Source organism: Pseudophryne corroboree, chromosome 4, assembly GCF_028390025.1.
Source record: "Pseudophryne corroboree isolate aPseCor3 chromosome 4, aPseCor3.hap2, whole genome shotgun sequence".
In the NCBI taxonomy this organism is placed as follows: Eukaryota; Metazoa; Chordata; class Amphibia; order Anura; family Myobatrachidae; genus Pseudophryne; species Pseudophryne corroboree.
In genome coordinates, this window is record NC_086447.1 from 399,025,573 (window position 1) to 399,044,228 (window position 18,656).

The following is an 18,656-nucleotide window of genomic DNA, read 5'->3' on the forward strand; positions in this document are numbered from 1 at the left end:
AATCCGCATTGTGTCAGGTTAAAAGAACCAGACCAGTCGTGCAAACGACTCCGCTGGTGTGAGACACTGTCATTCGCATTGCATATTAAACGCAAATGTGATTTGTGTAAAGCAAGCAGGTTGAAAGAACCAGACCAGTCGTTCAAACGTCTCCGCTGGTGTGAGATACTGTGAGGAAATCTGTTGTCCTATCACAACAGAGAGTACAGGCCACATAACTTCTAAGTTATAGCTTCTACTAAGGGGGAGGTAAGGGTTGAAAGAAACAGGTCAAAAGAATCAGACCAGTCCGTTACGCTAACTTCTTACTTGTTTGTTAGTTGTTCAATAGTTGGAGGGAGTGTTTGAGGGCAGCTCAGGAATCCCTCACCGGCATTTCTCGGGGAAACCTTTAAAGATTGCAGAAAGCCGCAATGGGAGCTAAAGGTTCACTTGGAATGGGCATTGTTGCGACTCAGGTTCAGCTTGCGGGAGATATCGGGCCAAAAGGGTCAGCGATATCTATAATGATGCAGAAATATGGTAGGCAGACACTGGCTTTCGTGAATGAATTAATAAATACGTATGAATGAGAATGGTAAAACATAATTTCTCTGACGTCCTAGTGGATGCTGGGACTTCCGTAAGGACCATGGGGAATAGCGGCTCCGCAGGAGACTGGGCACAAAAGTAAAAGCTTTAGACTAGCTGGTGTGCACTGGCTCCTCCCCCTATGACCCTCCTCCAAGCCTCAGTTAGATTTTTGTGCCCGAACGAGAAGGGTGCATGCTAGGTGGCTCTCCTGAGCTGCTTAGAAGTAAAAGTTTAAATAGGTTTTTTATTTTCAGTGAGTACTGCTGGCAACAGGCTCACTGCATCGTGGGACTAAGGGGAGAAGAAGCGAACTCACCTGCGTGCAGAGTGGATTGGGCTTCTTGGCTACTGGACATTAGCTCCAGAGGGACGATCACAGGTTCAGCCTGGATGGGTCCCGGAGCCGCGCCGCCGGCCCCCTTACAGAGCCAGAAGAGCGAAGAGGTCCGGAGAAAGCGGCGGCAGAAGACGTTCCTGTCTTCAAATAAGGTAGCGCACAGCACTGCAGCTGTGCGCCATTGCTCTCAGCACACTTCACACTCCGGTCACTGAGGGTGCAGGGCGCTGGGGGGGAGCGCCCTGAGACGCAATAAAACACTATAAAAACCTTATATGGCTAAAGAAATGCATCACATATAGCTCCTGGGCTATATGGATGCATTTAACCCCTGCCAGTTTTCCTGAAAAAAGCGGGAGAAAAGGCCGCCGAGAAGGGGGCGGAGCCTATCTCCTCAGCACACGAGCGCCATTTTCCCTCACAGCTCCGCTGGAAGGACGGCTCCCTGACTCTCCCCTGCAGTCCTGCTACAAGAATCAGGGTAAAACAAGAGAGGGGGGGCACTATTGGCAGCTAATATATAATACAGCAGCTATAACAGGGAGTAACACTTATATAAGGTTATCCCTGCATATATATAGCGCTCTGGTGTGTGCTGGCAAACTCTCCCTCTGTCTCCCCAAAGGGCTAGTGGGGTCCTGTCCTCTATCAGAGCATTCCCTGTGTGTGTGCTGGGTGTCGGTACGATTGTGTCGACATGTATGAGGAGGAAAATGATGTGGAAGCAGAGCAATTGCCTGTGTTAGTGATGTCACCCCCTAGGGAGTCGACACCTGACTGGATGGTCGTATTTAAAGAATTACGTGACAATGTCAGCACTTTGCAAAAAAAACGCCCGTTACCTCAGATGGTCGACACAGACCCAGACACGGATACTGAATCCAGTGTCGACGGTGAGGAGACAAACGTAATGTCCAGTAGGGCCACACGTTACATGATCACGGCAATGAAGGAGGCATTGAACATTTCTGACACTACAAGTACCACAAAAAAGGGTATTATGTGGGGTGTGAAAAAACTACCAGTAGTTTTTCCTGAATCAGAGGAATTAAATAAAGCGTGGGTTTCCCCCGATAAAAAACTGCTGATTTCTAACAAATTATTGGCACTATACCCTTTCCCGCCAGAGGTTAGGGCACGTTGGGAAACACCCCCTAGGGTAGATAAGGCGCTCACACGCTTATCAAAACAAGTGGCGTTACCGTCTCCTGATACGGCCGCCCTCAAGGAACCAGCTGATAGAAGGCTGGAACATATCCTAAAAGGTATATACACACATACTGGTGTTATACTGCGACCAGCAATCGCCTCAGCCTGGATGTGCAGCGCTGGAGTGGCTTGGTCGGATTCCCTGACTGAAAATATTGATACCCTGGATAGGGACAGTATTTTATTAACTATAGAGCATTTAAAGGATGCATTTCTATATATGCGAGATGCACAGAGGGATATTTGCACCCTGGCATCAAGAGTGAGTGCGATGTCCATTTCTGCCAGAAGGGCGTTATGGACGCGACAGTGGTCAGGTGATGCAGATTCCACACGACATATGGAAGTATTGCCGTATAAAGGGGAGGAGTTATTTGGGGTCGGTCTATCAGACCTGACGGCAACGGCTGGAAAGTCCACCTTTTTACCCCAGGTCACCTCTCAGCAGAAAAAGACACCGTCTTTTCAAACTCAGTCCTTTCGTTCCTATAAGAACAAGCGAGCAAAAGGCCACTCATTTCTGCCCCGGGGCAGAGGAAGAGGAAGCACCAGGCAGCCTCTTCCCAGGAGCAGAAGCCCTCCCCCGCTTCTGCCAAGTCTTCAGCATGACGCTGGGGCTTTACAAGCGGACTCAGGCACGGTGGGGGCCCGTCTCAAAAATTTCAACGCGCAGTGGGCTCACTCGCAAGTGGACCCCTGGATCCTGCAGGTAGTATCACAGGGGTACAAATTGGAATTCGAGACGTCTCCCCCTCGCCGGTTCCTGAAGTCTGCTCTTCCAACGCCTCCCTCCGACAGGGAGGCAGTATTGGAAGCTATTCACAAGCTGTATTCCCAGCAGGTGATAATCAAGGTACCCCTCCTACAACAGGGAAAGGGGTATTATTCCACGCTGTTTGTGGTACCGAAGCCGGACGGCTCGGTGAGACCAATTTTAAATCTGAAATCCTTGAACACTTACATAAAAAGGTTCAAATTCAAGATGGAATCACTCAGAGCAGTGATAGCGAACCTGGAAGAAGGGGACTATATGGTATCTCTGGACATCAAAGATGCTTATCTCCATGTCCCAATCTTCCCTCCTCACCAAGGGTACCTCAGGTTTGTGGTTCAAAACTGTCATTATCAGTTTCAGACGCTGCCGTTTGGATTGTCCACGGCACCCCGGGTCTTTACCAAGGTAATGGCCGAAATGATTCTTCTTCGAAGAAAAGGCGTCTTAATTATCCCTTACTTGGATGATCTCCTGATAAGGGCAAGATCCAGGGAACAGTTAGAGTTCGGAGTAGCACTGTCTCAAGTAGTGCTACGTCAGCACGGGTGGATTCTAAATATCCCAAAATCACAGCTGATTCCAACAACACGTCTACTGTTCCTGGGGATGATTCTGGACACAGTCCAGAAAAAGGTGTTTCTCCCGGAGGAGAAGGCCAGGGAGTTATCCGAGCTAGTCAGGAACCTCCTAAAACCAGGCCAAGTGTCAGTGCATCAATGCACGAGAGTCCTGGGAAAAATGGTAGCTTCTTACGAAGCAATTCCATTCGGAAGATTCCATGCAAGAACTTTTCAGTGGGATCTGCTGGACAAATGGTCCGGATCGCATCTTCAGATGCATCAGCGGATAACCCTATATCCAAGGACAAGGGTGTCTCTCCTGTGGTGGTTACAGAGTGCTCATCTTCTAGAGGGCCGCAGATTCGGCATTCAGGATTGGATGCTGGTGACCACGGATGCCAGTCTGAGAGGCTGGGGAGCAGTCACACAGGGAAGAAATTTCCAGGGCTTGTGGTCAAGCATGGAAACGTCTCTTCACATAAATATCCTGGAACTAAGGGCCATTTACAATGCCCTAAGTCAAGCAAGGCCTCTGCTTCAGGGTCAGTCGGTATTGATCCAATCGGACAACATCACGGCAGTCGCCCACGTCAACAGACAGGGCGGCACAAGAAGCAGGAGGGCAATGGCAGAAGCTGCAAGGATTCTCCGCTAGGCGGAAAATCATGTGGTAGCACTGTCAGCAGTGTTCATTCCGGGAGTGGACAACTGGGAAGCAGACTTCCTCAGCAGACACGACCTCCACCCGGGGGAGTGGGGACTTCACCCAGAAGTCTTCCAAGTGATTGTAAACCGTTGGGAAAAACCAAAGGTGGACATGATGGCGTCCCGTCTCAACAAAAAACTGGACAGATATTGCGCCAGGTCAAGGGACCCTCAGGCAATAGCGGTGGACGCTCTGGTAACACCGTGGGTGTACCAGTCGGTGTATGTGTTCCCTCCTCTGCCTCTCATACCCAAAGTACTGAGAATCATAAGAAGGAGAGGAGTAAGAACTTTACTCGTGGCTCCGGATTGGCCAAGAAGAACTTGGTACCCGGAACTGCAAGAGATGCTCACGGAGGACCCGTGGCCTCTACCTCTCAGAAAGGACCTGCTCCAGCAGGGACCTTGTCTGTTTCAAGACTTACCGCGGCTGCGTTTGACGGCATGGAGGTTGAACGCCGGATCCTGAAGGAAAAAGGCATTCCAGATGAAGTCATACCTACCCTGGTCAAGGCCAGAAAGGATGTAACCGCAAAACATTATCACCGCATTTGGCGGAAATATGTTGCGTGGTGTGAGGCCAAGAAGGCCCCTACAGAGGAATTTCAACTGGGTCGTTTCCTGCATTTCCTGCAAACAGGACTATCTATGGGCCTAAAATTAGGGTCCATTAAGGTTCAAATTTCGGCCCTGTCAATCTTCTTCCAAAAAGAACTGGCTTCAGTGCCTGAAGTTCAGACGTTTGTCAAAGGGGTACTGCATATACAGCCTCCCTTTGTGCCTCCAGTGGCACCTTGGGATCTCAATGTAGTGTTGAGTCTCCTAAAATCACATTGGTTTGAACCACTCACCACTGTGGATTTGAAATATCTCACATGGAAAGTGGTCATGCTGTTAGCCCTGGCTTCAGCCAGGCGTGTCTCTGAATTGGCGGCTTTATCATATAAAAGCCCTTACCTAATTTTTCATTCAGACAGGGCAGAACTGAGGACTCGCCCTCAATTTCTCCCTAAGGTGGTTTCAGCGTTTCACATGAACCAGCCTATCGTGGTACCTGCGGCGACTAGGGACTTGGAGGACTCCAAGTTGCTGGACGTAGTCAGGGCCCTGAAAATATATGTTTCCAGGACGGCTGGAGTCAGAAAATCTGACTCGCTGTTTATCCTGTATGCACCCAACAAGCTGGGTGCTCCTGCTTCTAAGCAGACGATTGCTCGTTGGATTTGTAGTACAATTCAGCTTGCACATTCTGTGGCAGGCCTGCCACAGCCAAAATCTGTAAAAGCCCATTCCACAAGGAAAGTGGGCTCATCTTGGGCGGCTGCCCGAGGGGTCTCGGCTTTACAACTTTGCCGAGCAGCTACTTGGTCAGGGGCAAACACGTTTGCTAAATTCTACAAATTTGATATCCTGGCTGAGGAGGACCTGGAGTTCTCTCATTCGGTGCTGCAGAGTCATCCGCACTCTCCCGCCCGTTTGGGAGCTTTGGTATAATCCCCATGGTCCTTACGGAAGTCCCAGCATCCACTAGGACGTCAGAGAAAATAAGAATTTACTTACCGATAATTCTATTTCTCGTAGTTCGTAGTGGATGCTGGGCGCCCATCCCAAGTGCGGATTGTCTGCAATACTTGTATATAGTTATTGTTACAAAAAAATCGGGTTGTTTATTGTTGTGAGCCATCTTTTCAGAGGCTCCTACGTTTATCATACTGTTAACTGGGTTCAGATCACAGGTTGTACGGTGTGATTGGTGTGGCTGGTATGAGTTTTACCCGGGATTCAAAATCCTTCCTTATTATGTACGCTCGTCCGGGCACAGTATCCTAACTGAGGCTTGAAGGAGGGTCATAGGGGGAGGAGCCAGTGCACACCAGCTAGTCTAAAGCTTTTACTTTTGTGCCCAGTCTCCTGCGGAGCCGCTATTCCCCATGGTCCTTACGGAAGTCCCAGCATCCACTACGGACTACGAGAAAGAGAATTATCGGTAAGTAAATTCTTATTTTCCTATTATTGGTAGTTTTGACCCAGAGGTATTGCATACTGTAAGAAATAGAATATATCTTATAAAAGCCCATAAACTGAGGATAAGACATAATGACTGTTTAAATTTGTGACGGCATGAAGGTGATGCTCAGAGAGGAATAGGGTATGGAGCAAATGCAACTATAACACCAATAAGGGGGAACTGCACCACCACCACCATATGTGGATGGGGAAAAGGTAACAGCCAATAAAGTGATAAGACTAACCCTTGCAATTTATATCCTGTCTTAAGTAAGTTCCAAGGTAACGGAGCAGGAGAGGTGGACAAAGCTGCACTGATCTCGGCTATTTCACAGGCTATTAGTATTAGCCTGCAGGAGGGACAGACCCAACAAGGAAAAGGAGGGGCTGCTCCTCAGGATGAGGAGACAGCTGAGATCAGTGAACATAGGTGGTCATTCCGAGTTGATCGCAGCCAGCAACTTTTTGCTGCTGCTGCGATCAATAGTCCACGTCTATGGGGGAGTGTATTTTAGCTTAGCAGGGCTGCGATCGCTTGTGCAGCCCTGCTAAGCAAAAAAAAATTCACTCAAAACAAGACTAGGCCTATACCTACTTACCCTGTGCGATGGATCCAGCCATGATGGGCTCGGCTTTGACGTCACTCCTCCGCCCTCCGTTCACCTGGGCACGCCTGCGCTTTAATTACCACTCCCCGAAAATGGCTCCAAATGGTCTGGATCCGCCCTGCATCGCCCTCTTCCTGTCAATCTTTGCGGTCCGTCCTGCGACCGCTTTCTTCTTTAGCTGCGACGTAACCCGGCGACCCCTGTCGCCGGGCAACGTCGCGCACTGCGTCCGCTGCGCATTCCGCACCCATTCGCACCGCAGCGATAAACCGCTGCGTGCGAACGGGTCGGAATTACCCCCATAGTGAGTATGAGGCCGTTCATAGCACTGAAACAGAACTTCCTGTAATCGAATCGGTAAGTAGCGCAGTGACAGGAATGTACCCCATACGTACTCTGGCTGTCCCAAGCGGGAAAGCAGACAAACAAGGTGTAATTCCCATTAATAATATCGCCATGCACTGTCCATGGACCAGAGCTGAATTAAGGTCCATTATGACTGAATTTCCAGATCCTCAAAAGGATATAGTAGTGTGTCAGAAATTCATCAGGGACTTGGGCAATGCTCATGAACCCACGAATAAAGACTGTCGGGTAGTTCTTCAGCGTTCCTCCCGTGGTGGCGGGCTGGGTATTCCCAATTTCCAGAAATACTATTACGCAGCGCAGCTCTCGCAATGTTTGCAGTGGTGCGCTTCTGATGCAGGGAAGGTCTGAGTTAACATTGAGCCAGAGGAGCTGGGTTTATCAACACACTCCTCCCTCTTGTGGCTCCCCTGGACTCGCCGTCCTCAGACTGTGTCCTCTCATCCTATAGTTTCTCGCTCATTGGCCATCTGGGATTTTACTAACAGGCGGTTTAAACTCAGTGGGCTCATCTCCCCTTATCCCACTATTTCATAATCCTGACTTCCCCCTGGCATGTGTAAGTCATCTTTCCGGGTCTGGAAGGCAGGGAACATTCTGTATTTAAATGACATCTTCCTTCAAGTTTCGGGTATTCAGGAACGAGCAGCAATCCCTGCTAGGGAATTTTTTAGTTTTCTACAAATACGCCACTTTCATTCCAAGATGAATTCCCTATTGACAAGAAGGTCTTTATCTTCCTTTGAATCTATTTGCTTGGGTAATCTTCAACCAGAGGACTAATCTCTAAGGTAAATACATTGTTTATTGAAGATGAGTCCCCTACACGGGATTCCCATGAGTTGGCATGGAAAGCGGATTTGGGAACCAACTTAGATTCTGAGGAATGGTAAGAAATATGGGATAATGCTGCTTCTAGTTCCATCTCTGTCAAAATTAAAGAAAATACTTATAAGCTTTTATACCGATGGTACTATATACCTTCCCGGTTAAAGGCCATGTTTCTGGACACCTCGGATAGGTGTTGGAGAGGTTGTTCAGAAGAATGCACCTTCTTACATATATGGTGGACCTGTCCACGGATCTCTGCAATATTGCAAGAGATCATCACCCTCCTCTCGCACCTATTCAAGGTTCCCATCCCTTCTGACCCTAGATTTTTCCTTCTTCCTCTTTACCTTCCCACCCTTTCTAGACACCAAAATAAACTGCTGCGACATATCTCCACTGCCATGACATGTCAAATAGCTATAGATTGGGAAAAAAAAACTATTCCATCCCCCATGCAGTCAATCCTGTCACGGATCTGGTATGTTCATAAAATGGAGTATATGACCAATATAATTAACCATTCATCTAAGTAATTTGATAAAGTCTGGGGCCCCTGGCTAACCACCCAGAATGCTGCATCCCCGTTTCGTAGCTGATTTACTTACCTGGTTTCACTGCTGTAGCCTCTAGCCGCGGTCCTCCCTAACTGCTCTACACCTCTCTCTTTCCTACAACTCTTTTTCTCTTACGTCCTAGAGGATACTGGGGTTCCATTTAGTACCATGGGGTATAGACAGGTCCACTAGGAACCATGGGCACTTTAAGAATTTGATAGTGTGGACTGGCTCCTCCCTCTTTGCCCCTCCTACCAGACTCGGAGGAGCCGGTCACGCTTATGGAAGCTCCTGAAGAGTTTTCTGCATTTAATTTATATGTTATTTTCAGGCAGGGCTGGTTGGCACCAGCCTGTCTACTTCATGGGACTTGGGGAAGGGGGGGTACAGCCCAACCTGTTGAAGGGTTAATGGTCCCATTCCCCACTGACAGGACACTGAGCTCCCAAGGGAATTATTCGCAAGCCCCACCACGGCGAGCGCACATTCCCGCAGCATGCCACCACCCCTAACAGCCAGAAGAAAGAAGAGTACTAAGCCGGCAGCCCAGTTACCGGGTCGCCGGCCATTATGGCGGCATAAGGGTACGGAGACGCACAGCTTCTAACTGGGGCGGAATGAGTCTCTAGACTTTAGTACACTAGTGTACACAGTACCCACACTGGCAATACAGGCTTAAACAGGGGCTTACTCCATTTTCTCTTACGTCCTAGAGGATGCTGGGGTCCAATTTACCATGGGGTATAGACGGGTCATTTGGGAGACACTGGCACTTTAAGAGTTTAATAGTGTGGGCTGGCCCCTCCCTCTATGCCCCTCTTACCAGAATCAGTTTAGAAAATGTGCCCAGAGGAGCCGATCACAGCTAGGGGAGCTCCTAGGAGTTTTCTTGTTTTTTTATTTTTTAGAGTAAGTTAGGTTACAGGGAGGCTGCTGGCAACAGCCTCCCTGCTTCGTGGGACTTAGGGGGGGGAGTAGGAATCAACTTCCTAAAGAGCTAATGGTCCTCTACACCTCTGACAGGACACTGAGCTCCTGAGGGTGCTGATCGCAAGCCCACGAGGCGACCGCTCACTCCCGCAGTATGGCCGCCATCCCCTAACAGCCAGAAGAAAGAAGAGTGGTGAGTACAGTGCCGGCGTCCCGGTAGCGGGTCGCCGGTGGGTATGGCGGCACAAGGGTGGTAGCGCAGCACTGACAGGCTGCGCTCCAGGAAGGCTCAGCAACACTATGTGTAGGCGCTGTGAGGGGCATCCTGAGCCAGCGCGGAACAGCCTACACTGGTCATGCTGCTAACAGGGGCTAATCCCGCTGTTAGCTCTAGGAAACCTCAGGCCAGTTTAAACATTTAGTGCGGGAAGCAGCGTGCCATGTCGGGGGGCGGGGCTTCCTCTAAGAGTGGTTCACATTAGTACCATGGGGTATAGACGGGTCTACCAGGAGAGTCAAGAGTTTGAGAGTGTGGGCTGGCTTCTCCCTCTATGCCCCTCCTGCCAGACCCAGTTTAGAAAATGTGCCCGGAGGAGCAGGTCACAGCTAGGGGAGCTCTACAGAGCTTCTTTAGTAAAAGTTTATTTTAGAGTTTATTATTTTACAGGAAGGCTGCTGGCAATAGGTTCCCTGCTTCGAGGGACTAAGGGGGTGGAGTAGTGACCGCCCTGCAGGGTCTGAGCCACTATCTCCGCTGACAGGACACAGAGCTCCTGAGGGGATCAAACGTTCCCCGCCACGGAGGATCACTCACCCCGGCAGCATGCCGCCACCCCCTTACAGAGTCAGAAGATCAGAAGAGACGAGATATGACGGCACAAGGGTACGAGCGCAGCTCTGAGCAGCTGCGCTCCGGGAGGGCTCAGCGGCACACAGTGTTGGCGCTTTGAGGGGCGTCCTGAGCTAGCGTCTTAATACCCTACACTGGTCACAGACGCTAACCGGAGACTGAATCCCCAGGCTAGCATCAGAATCCTCCATACTCAGACGCTCACAGGGGACGGAATCCCCCGCCTTGCGACGGAGTCCTCAGGCCAGTATAAAAAAATTGTGCGGGAAGATGCGCCATCTTCAGGGGGCGGAGCTTCTCAGAGCAGACCCAGCAGCATTCAGCGCCACTTTCCTGCCTGCAGTTCCTGTACACAGACGCTGAAAGAGCTGTCCCTCCAAGCAACTCCAGTTATCCTGTGCGATACCAGGGGGTTGTAGAAGGGGGGAAGGTGGTGAATTAGATCTGTGTAACTATTACAGTACACAGTTTCGCTGATAAGGGGTGTCCTTTATATATAACAGCGCTTTGTGTGGGTTGGCTCTGAACTCTGTGTCTCTCTTGCCATTCTCAGGGGGGAAACTCTGTCTAACCTACCGTGTGTGTGTGTGTGTGTGTGTGTGTGTGTGTGTGTGTGTGTGTGTGTGTAGTGTTTGGGGTGTCCAGTTAGCTATGTCCAGGGACTGTGTCATATGCAGCTGAGGATATGTCCTGTCAGGATGATCTCATTCCATGTAATCAGGATTGCACTATTGTAGCACAGACACCAGCAAGGGAGCCTGAGTGGTTATGCTCTATCATAACTATGATTTCTCTGATTTCTGCTAGGGCTGCTCAGAATGAATCTGCAACTCAGGTTTTACAGAATTCTGTGGCAGTTTGGTCTGGTTCTGTTACCTCAGGACCCCCCAGGTTCCCACAAACGTGCTCTTGCCCAGATCATGCAAGACGACACGGATATCGTCTCTGACACGGCAGGCGGTGATGGGGACATACTCGGAGGGGCCACATCTCTTGCAAAAGACACCTGAACAGGATGAGGAAGCTTACTTCACTGACAATAAAAAAGCCTCGCTAACCTTCCCTGCGTCCAAAGAATTAAATGCTATTTTTGAAAAAGCATGGGAAAATCCATAGAAAAAATTCCAGATCCCTGGGAAGGTTCTGGTTGCTTTCCCCTTCCCTGAGGAGGATAGAAGGAAATGGGAATACCCACCCATAGTGGAGCGTCTGTATCCAGACTCTCAAAAAATGTGGTTTTACCTGTCCCAGGTTCTACCGCCTTAAAGGAGCCGGCTGATCGCAAAATTTATACTACGCTCAAATCCATATACACGGCTTTAGGGGCGTGACCCACTATTGCCTGTGCATGGATTTCCAAGGCTATAGTAAAATGGTCAGGTTCTTTACTTGAGGATGTGGATACGCTAGATAAGAGTGACGTTGAATTGTTTCTCCGTAACATTCAGGATTCTGCAGGTTTTATGGTGGAATCCATGAAAGACCTGGGTTCAATGGCTGCAGTAATTTCTACCATGTCCGTCTCAGCTCGTCGAGGACTGTGGCTGTGCCAGTGGTCTGGCGACGCAGAATCCAGGAGAGGTGTGGAGACCCTACCCTACACAGGTCAGGCTCTCTTTGGGGAAGCACTGGATGCGTGGATCTCCACGGCTACAGCGGGTAAGTCCCCTTTTCTTCCCTCAGCAGCTCCTGCTAAGAAGAAACCGTTTTCTTCACCTGCATCTCAGTCCTTTCGGGTTACTAAACTGAGAAAGGCCGAACCGTCCAACACCTTCTTTAGAGGGGGACGACCAAAATCAAAGAAACTGCTGTGGCGGGTTCCCAGGAACAGAAGCCTGCTTCAGGTGCGCAAAAGTCCTCTGCATGACGGTGAACAGCGCAGCCTGGAGGTAGGGCCGGTGTGGGCGAGACTCAGACACGTCTGGGTGTCGTCCGGCCTGGATCCCTGGGTACTAGATATTGTGTCCCAGGGGTACTGGCTGAAATTTCAAGATCTTCTCATCAGTTCTTCAAATCGGGCTTGCCAGCTTTGCCGGCAGACAGGGCTACCCTACAGGGAGCCATCCAGAAGTTGGTGGAGGCACAGGTCATTGTACCAGTCCCTCCTCAAATGCAAAACACAGGTTACTATTCGAACCTTTTCATGGTACCGAAACCGGATGGTTCGGTCAGGCCCATTCTGAACTAAAAATCACTAAACCCCTCTCTGAGTGAGTTCAAGTTCAAAATGGAGGCTCTAAGGGCGGTGATATCAGGTCTGGAAGAGGGGGAATTCCTGGTATCCCTGGATATCAAGGATGCGTACCTGCACATTCCAATTTGGCTGCCGCATCAAGCTTATCACCGATTCGCACTGTCGGACTGTCATTTTCAGTTACAGGTCCTACCATTCGTTCTCTCCACAGCACCAAGGATATTCACCAAGGTGATGGCGGAAATGATGGTTCTCCTCCGCAGGCAGGGGGTGAACATAATTCCATATCTGGATGATCTGCTGATAAAGGCATCGTCCGAAGAGAAGCTCTTACGGTCAATAGCTCTCACGACCCAGCTTCTCGGGGAACATGGTTGGATCCTGAATATCCCAAAATCACATTTGGAACCAACCAGGAGGTTGTCCTTTCTGGGAATGATTCTCGACACGGAAGTGCAGAGGGTGTTTCTTCTGGTGGAAAAAGCATTGGTGATACAAACAGTGGTCCGGGATGTCCTGAAGCCATCCTGGGTGTCAGTTCATCAGTGCATTCGTCTTCTGGGAAAGATGGTGGCCTCTTACGAGGCTCTGCAGTACCGGAGGTTTCATGCTCGGCCCTTCCAACTGGATCTCCTGGACAAGTGGTCGGGATCCCATCTACACATGCACCAGAGAATACGTTTTTCGCCAAAGGTCATGATTTCACTCCTCTGGTGGCTACAATTACCTCACCTTCTGGAGGGCTGCAGGTTCGGGATTCAGGACTGAATCCTAACTACGGATGCAAGGCGCAGTCACTCAAGCGGAAACTTTCCAAGGAAGATGGTCAAGTCTGGAAGCCGGCCTGCCAATAAACATTCTGGAACTAAGAGCCGTCTACAACGGTCTTCTCCAAGCGGCCCCTCTTCTGAGAAATCGGGCCATTCAAGTGCAGTCGGACAATGTAACGACAGTGGCTTACATAAACCGACAGGGCAGAACGAAGAGCAGGGCTGCAATGTCAGAGGTAACAAGAATCATCCTCTGGGCAGAAAAGCACGCGTTGGCACTGTCAGCAATCTTCATTCCGGGAGCAGACAACTTGGAAGCGGACTTCCTCAGCAGACACGGGGTTATATTTACTAAAATTCGTATTTGTGTCGATTTGGAGGGAGATTAAACACGAATGACATCGAATGTGTGAATTTGCAACTTTTTGAATTTTTTACGTCACATTTACTATGCTGTTGTATTCTGCATTTTCGTTTTTTCCGATGTCGATGTCATTCGTTATTTCGGCCAGTGTTTTACGGGAGTGATTAGTAAAACACTGCCGAACTTAACAATGAATCCCGGCCGGATCTGTGAGATCCGTGCAGGGCTTCATTGTGTACCTTAAAAAGATGTTTACAGAGTTAAAATTCACAAAAAAAAATGCGTGGGGTCCCCCCTCCTAAGCATAACCAACCTCGGGCTCTTTGAGCCGGTCCTGGTTGTAAAAATATGGGGGGGAAATTGACAGGGGTTCCCCCATATTTGAACAACCAGCACCGGGCTCTGGTCCTGGTGCCAAAAATACGGGGGGACAAAAGTAGGGGTCCCCCGTATTTTTAACACCAGCACCGGGCTCCACTAGTCAGAGAGATAATGCCACAGCCGGGGGACACTTTTATATAGGTCCCTGCGGCCCTGGCATTAAATCACTAACTAGTCACCCTTGGCCGGGGTACCCTGGAGGAGTGAGGACCCCTTAAATCAAAGGGTGTCCCCCCCCCCTCCAGCCACCCAAGGGCCAGGGGTGAAGCCCGAGGCTGTCCCCCCCCCATCCAAGGGCGGCGGATGGGGGGCTGATAGCCAAGTGTAAAAATAAGAATATTGTTTTTTGTAGCAGTACTACAAGTCCCAGCAAGCCTCCCCCGCAAGCTGGTACTTGGAGAACCACAAGTACCAGCATGCGGTGGAAAAACGGGCCCGCTGGTACCTGTAGAAGTACTACTACAAAAAAAATACCCAACAAAAAACAGAACACACACACCGTGACAGTAAAACTTTATTACATACATGCACACCTACATACACACATCTTACCTATGTTCACACGAGGCTCGGTCCACTTCTCCATGTAGAATCCACGGGGTACCTGTGAATAAAATTATACTCACACAATCCAGTGTAGCTTGTGTCTTCTTTGTAATCCACGTACTTGGCAAAAAAACAAACCGGAAAACCCGTACCACGCACTGAAAGTGGTCCCATGTTTACACATGGGACCCCTTTGCCCGACTGCCGGGACCCCCCGTGACTCCTGTCAAAGAGGGTCCCTTCAGCTAATCAGGGAGCACCACGTCGTGGCACTCTCCTGATTGGCTGTGCGCTCCTGATCTGTCAGTCAGGCTGCGCACTGAAGATACAATGTAGTGCATAGGCGCTCCATTGTATCTAATGGTGGGAACTTTGCGGTCAGCGGTTGAGGTAACTCGCGGTCAACCGCTGACCGCAAAGTTCCCACCATTGGATACAATGGAGCGCCTATGCACTACATTGTATCTTCAGTGCTCAGCCTGACTGACAGATCAGGAGCGCACAGCCAATCAGGAGAGTGCCACGACGTGGCGCTCCCTGATTGGCTGAAGGGACCCTCTTTGACAGGAGCCACGGGGGGTCCCGGCAGTCGGGGAAAGGGGTCCCATGTGTAAACATGGGACCCCTTCAGTGCATGGTTCGGGTTTTACGGTTTGTTTTTTTGCCAAGTACGTGGATTACAAAGAGGACACAAGCTACACTGGATTGTGTGAGTATAATTTTATTCACAGGTACCCCGTGGATTCTACATGGAGAAGTGGACCGAGCCTCGTGTGAACATAGGTAAGTATGTGTGTATGTAGGTGTGCATGTATGTAATAAAGTTTTACTGTCACGGTGTGTGTTCTGTTTTTTGTTGGGTATTTTTATTGTAGTAGTACTACAGGTACCAGCGGGCCCATTTTTCCTCCGCATGCTGGTACTTGTGGTTCTCCAAGTACCAGCTTGCGGGGGAGGCTTGCTGGGACTTGTAGTGCTGCTACAAATAACAATATTCTTATTTTTACACTTGGCTATCAACCCCTCATCCGCCGCCCTTGTCTGGGGGGGACAGCCTCGGGCTTCACCCCTGGCCCTTGGGTGGCTGGAGGGGGGGGGACCCCTTGATTTAAGGGGTCCCCACTCCTCCAGGGTACCCCGGCCAGGGGTGACTAGTTAGTGATTTAATGCCAGGGCCGCAGGGACCTATATAAAAGTGTCCCCCGGCTGTGGCATTATCTCTCTGACTAGTGGAGCCCGGTGCTGGTGTTAAAAATACGGGGGACCCCTACGTCTTTTGTCCCCCGTATTTTTGGCACCAGGACCAGGCGCAGAGCCCGGTGCTGGTTGTTCAAATATGGGGGAACCCCTGTCAATTTCCCCCCCATATTTTTACAACGAGGACCGGCTCAAAGAGCCCGAGGCTGGTTATGCTTAGGAGGGGGGACCCCACGCATTTTTTTGTGTGATTTTTAACACTTTCCCACCCCTTCTCACGGATCCGTGCATGCCTATCAGAACACGGTAAAAAAAAGCAGGTCTATTTTAAAACTGCTTTTTTTAACGAATTGTATTTTTTCACGACAGTGTTTGGCTATTGCCGGCAGTGTTTGTGATTTAGAATTTTTAGTAAGTTACCGAGTTGTATAAAATAACAGGCGTATTTGACCGATGGTGTATTCATTCGTAATTTTTTTCTTTGACTTCCAATACGAATGCCCTCATCACTGCCGAGATTTTGGTTTAGTAAATTCCCGAGATGACACTTTGGAGAAAAAACACCAAATCGGTCAAAATCGGGACCTTAGTAAATATACCCCACGATCTCCATCCGGGGGGAGTGGAGTCTCCATCCGGAGGTGTTCAGGGAGGTAACAGATCTTTGGTGCATACCCCAGATCGATATGATGGCCTCTCATCTCAACAAGAAGCTTTGGCTGTATTATTACAGGTCGAGGGATCTTCTGGATCTACTGCTAGAAGATCCGAGACCTCTTCCTCTTCCGTTGGACCTGCTGCAGCATGGGCTGTTCGCCTATCAAGACTTACCGTGGCTACGTTTGACGGCATGGAGGTTGAACGCTAGATACTAGCTCAGAAGGGCATTCCGAACAAGGTTATTCCTAACATGATACAAGCTAGGAAAGGGGTAACGTCAAAACATTACCATCGTATTTGGAAAAACTATGTATCTTGGTGTGAGTCCAAGAAGTTTCCTGTGGTGGAGTTTCAACTGGGATGTTTTCTCCTTTTCCTGCAAGCAGGTGTGGATATGGGCCTGAGGTTAGGATCCATAAAGGTCCAAATTTCGGCTCTATCCATTTTTTTCCAGAAACAGTTGGCTGCCCTCCCTGAAGTTCAGACTTTTTTGAAGGGAGTTCTGCACATCCAACCTCCCTTTGTACCGCCTATGGCACCTTGGGATCTTAACGTGCTGTTGCAGTTCCTCCAGTCGGACTGGTTTGAACCTCTTCAGGAGGTTGAAGTCAAGTTTCTCACGTGGAAGGCTGTCACTTTGTTGGCCTTAGCTTCTGCTAGACGTGTGTCGGAGTTGGGGGCTCTGTCATGTAAAAGCCCATACTTCATCTTCCATGAAGACTGAGCTGAGCTTCGGACACGTCAGCAGTTTCTTCCGAAGATTGTGTTGGCATTTCATATCAACCAACCTATTGTGGTGCCAGTTGCGACTGACTCCTCAATTTCAGCAAAGTCCTTAGATATTGTAAGGGCTCTAAAAATCTATGTGAGGAGGACTGCTCGTCACAGAAAATCGGACTCTGTTTGTCCTGTATGATCCTAAGAAAATTGGGTGTCCTGCTTCTAAGCAGACGATCTCTCGCTGGATCAGGTTCACTATCCAGCATGCGTATTCTACGTCAGGCTTGCAGTGTCCTACGTCTGTTAAGGCCCACTCGACTCGTAAGGTGGGTTCTTCCTGGGCGGCTGCCCGGGGTGTCTCGGCTTTACAACTCTGCTGAGCAGATACTTTGGCCTCTGAGGACCTTAAGTTCAGTCAATTGGTTCTGCAGGAGCCTCCGCGCTCTCCCTCCCGTTCTGGGAGCTTTGGTACATCCCCATGGTACTCGTCCCCAGCAACCTCTAGGACGTAAGCGAAAATAGGATTTTAATTACCTACCGGTAAATTCTTTTCTCTTAGTCCGTAGAGGATGCTGGACGCCCGCCCAGCGTTTTCGTTATCCTGCAGTGGTTATTTCGTTCGGTACTGCTTAGTTCTTGGTAAGTACTGTTTTGTTACTTGGTAAGTAATCCGGTTCAGCCGTTGCTGATGTTTTAATCTAGTTAGCTTTGAATGCCTTGTGTGTGAGCTGGTGTGAATATCACCAGTATCTGTGTAATCCTTCTCTCGAAGATGTCCGTCTCCTTGGGCACAGTTTCTAGACTGGGTCTGGTAGGAGGAGTATAGAGGGAGGAGCCAGCCAGCACTCTCAAACTCTTAAAGTGCCAATGGCTCCTAGTGGACCCGTCTATACCCCATGGTACTAATGTGGACCCAGCATCCTCTACGGTCTACGAGAAAAGGATTTACTGGTAGGTAATTAAAATCCTATTTTCTACTAGGATGTCCCATACTGAAAGGGAGATGCAGGTATTGAATAAAAATCTGTGGAGAGCTTATTTCAGCCCCTACTACTATGGTCCCACCTACATACCCTCAAAAATGTACACTTGCCCAGATAATGCAAGTTGACACTGATACCGACTGATGCTGGGGAAGGTGATGGGGATATGCAGGGGGGAGATGCATCCCTTGCTATAGGGGTGGAATTGATGATTGAAGTAATTAGGGATGTGTTGCATATTCTGAGAAAGTGCCTGAGCAAGAAGAAGAATCTTATTTTACAGTAAATAAGAAATCCTTGCTTACCTTCCCTGCTTCTAATGAGTTAAACTCCTTGTTTGAAAAGTCCTGGGAAACCCAGAGAAAAAATTCCAGATTCCTAAAAGAATTCTCATAGCTTTTCCTTTCCCTGAAGAATACAGAAGAAAGTGGGAAAACCCACCTGTAGTTGACTTCTGTAGCTAGATTGTCAAAAAAGGTGGTTTTACCTGTCCCCGGTTCAACCGAATTAAAGGAGATGGCTGACCGCAAGATTGA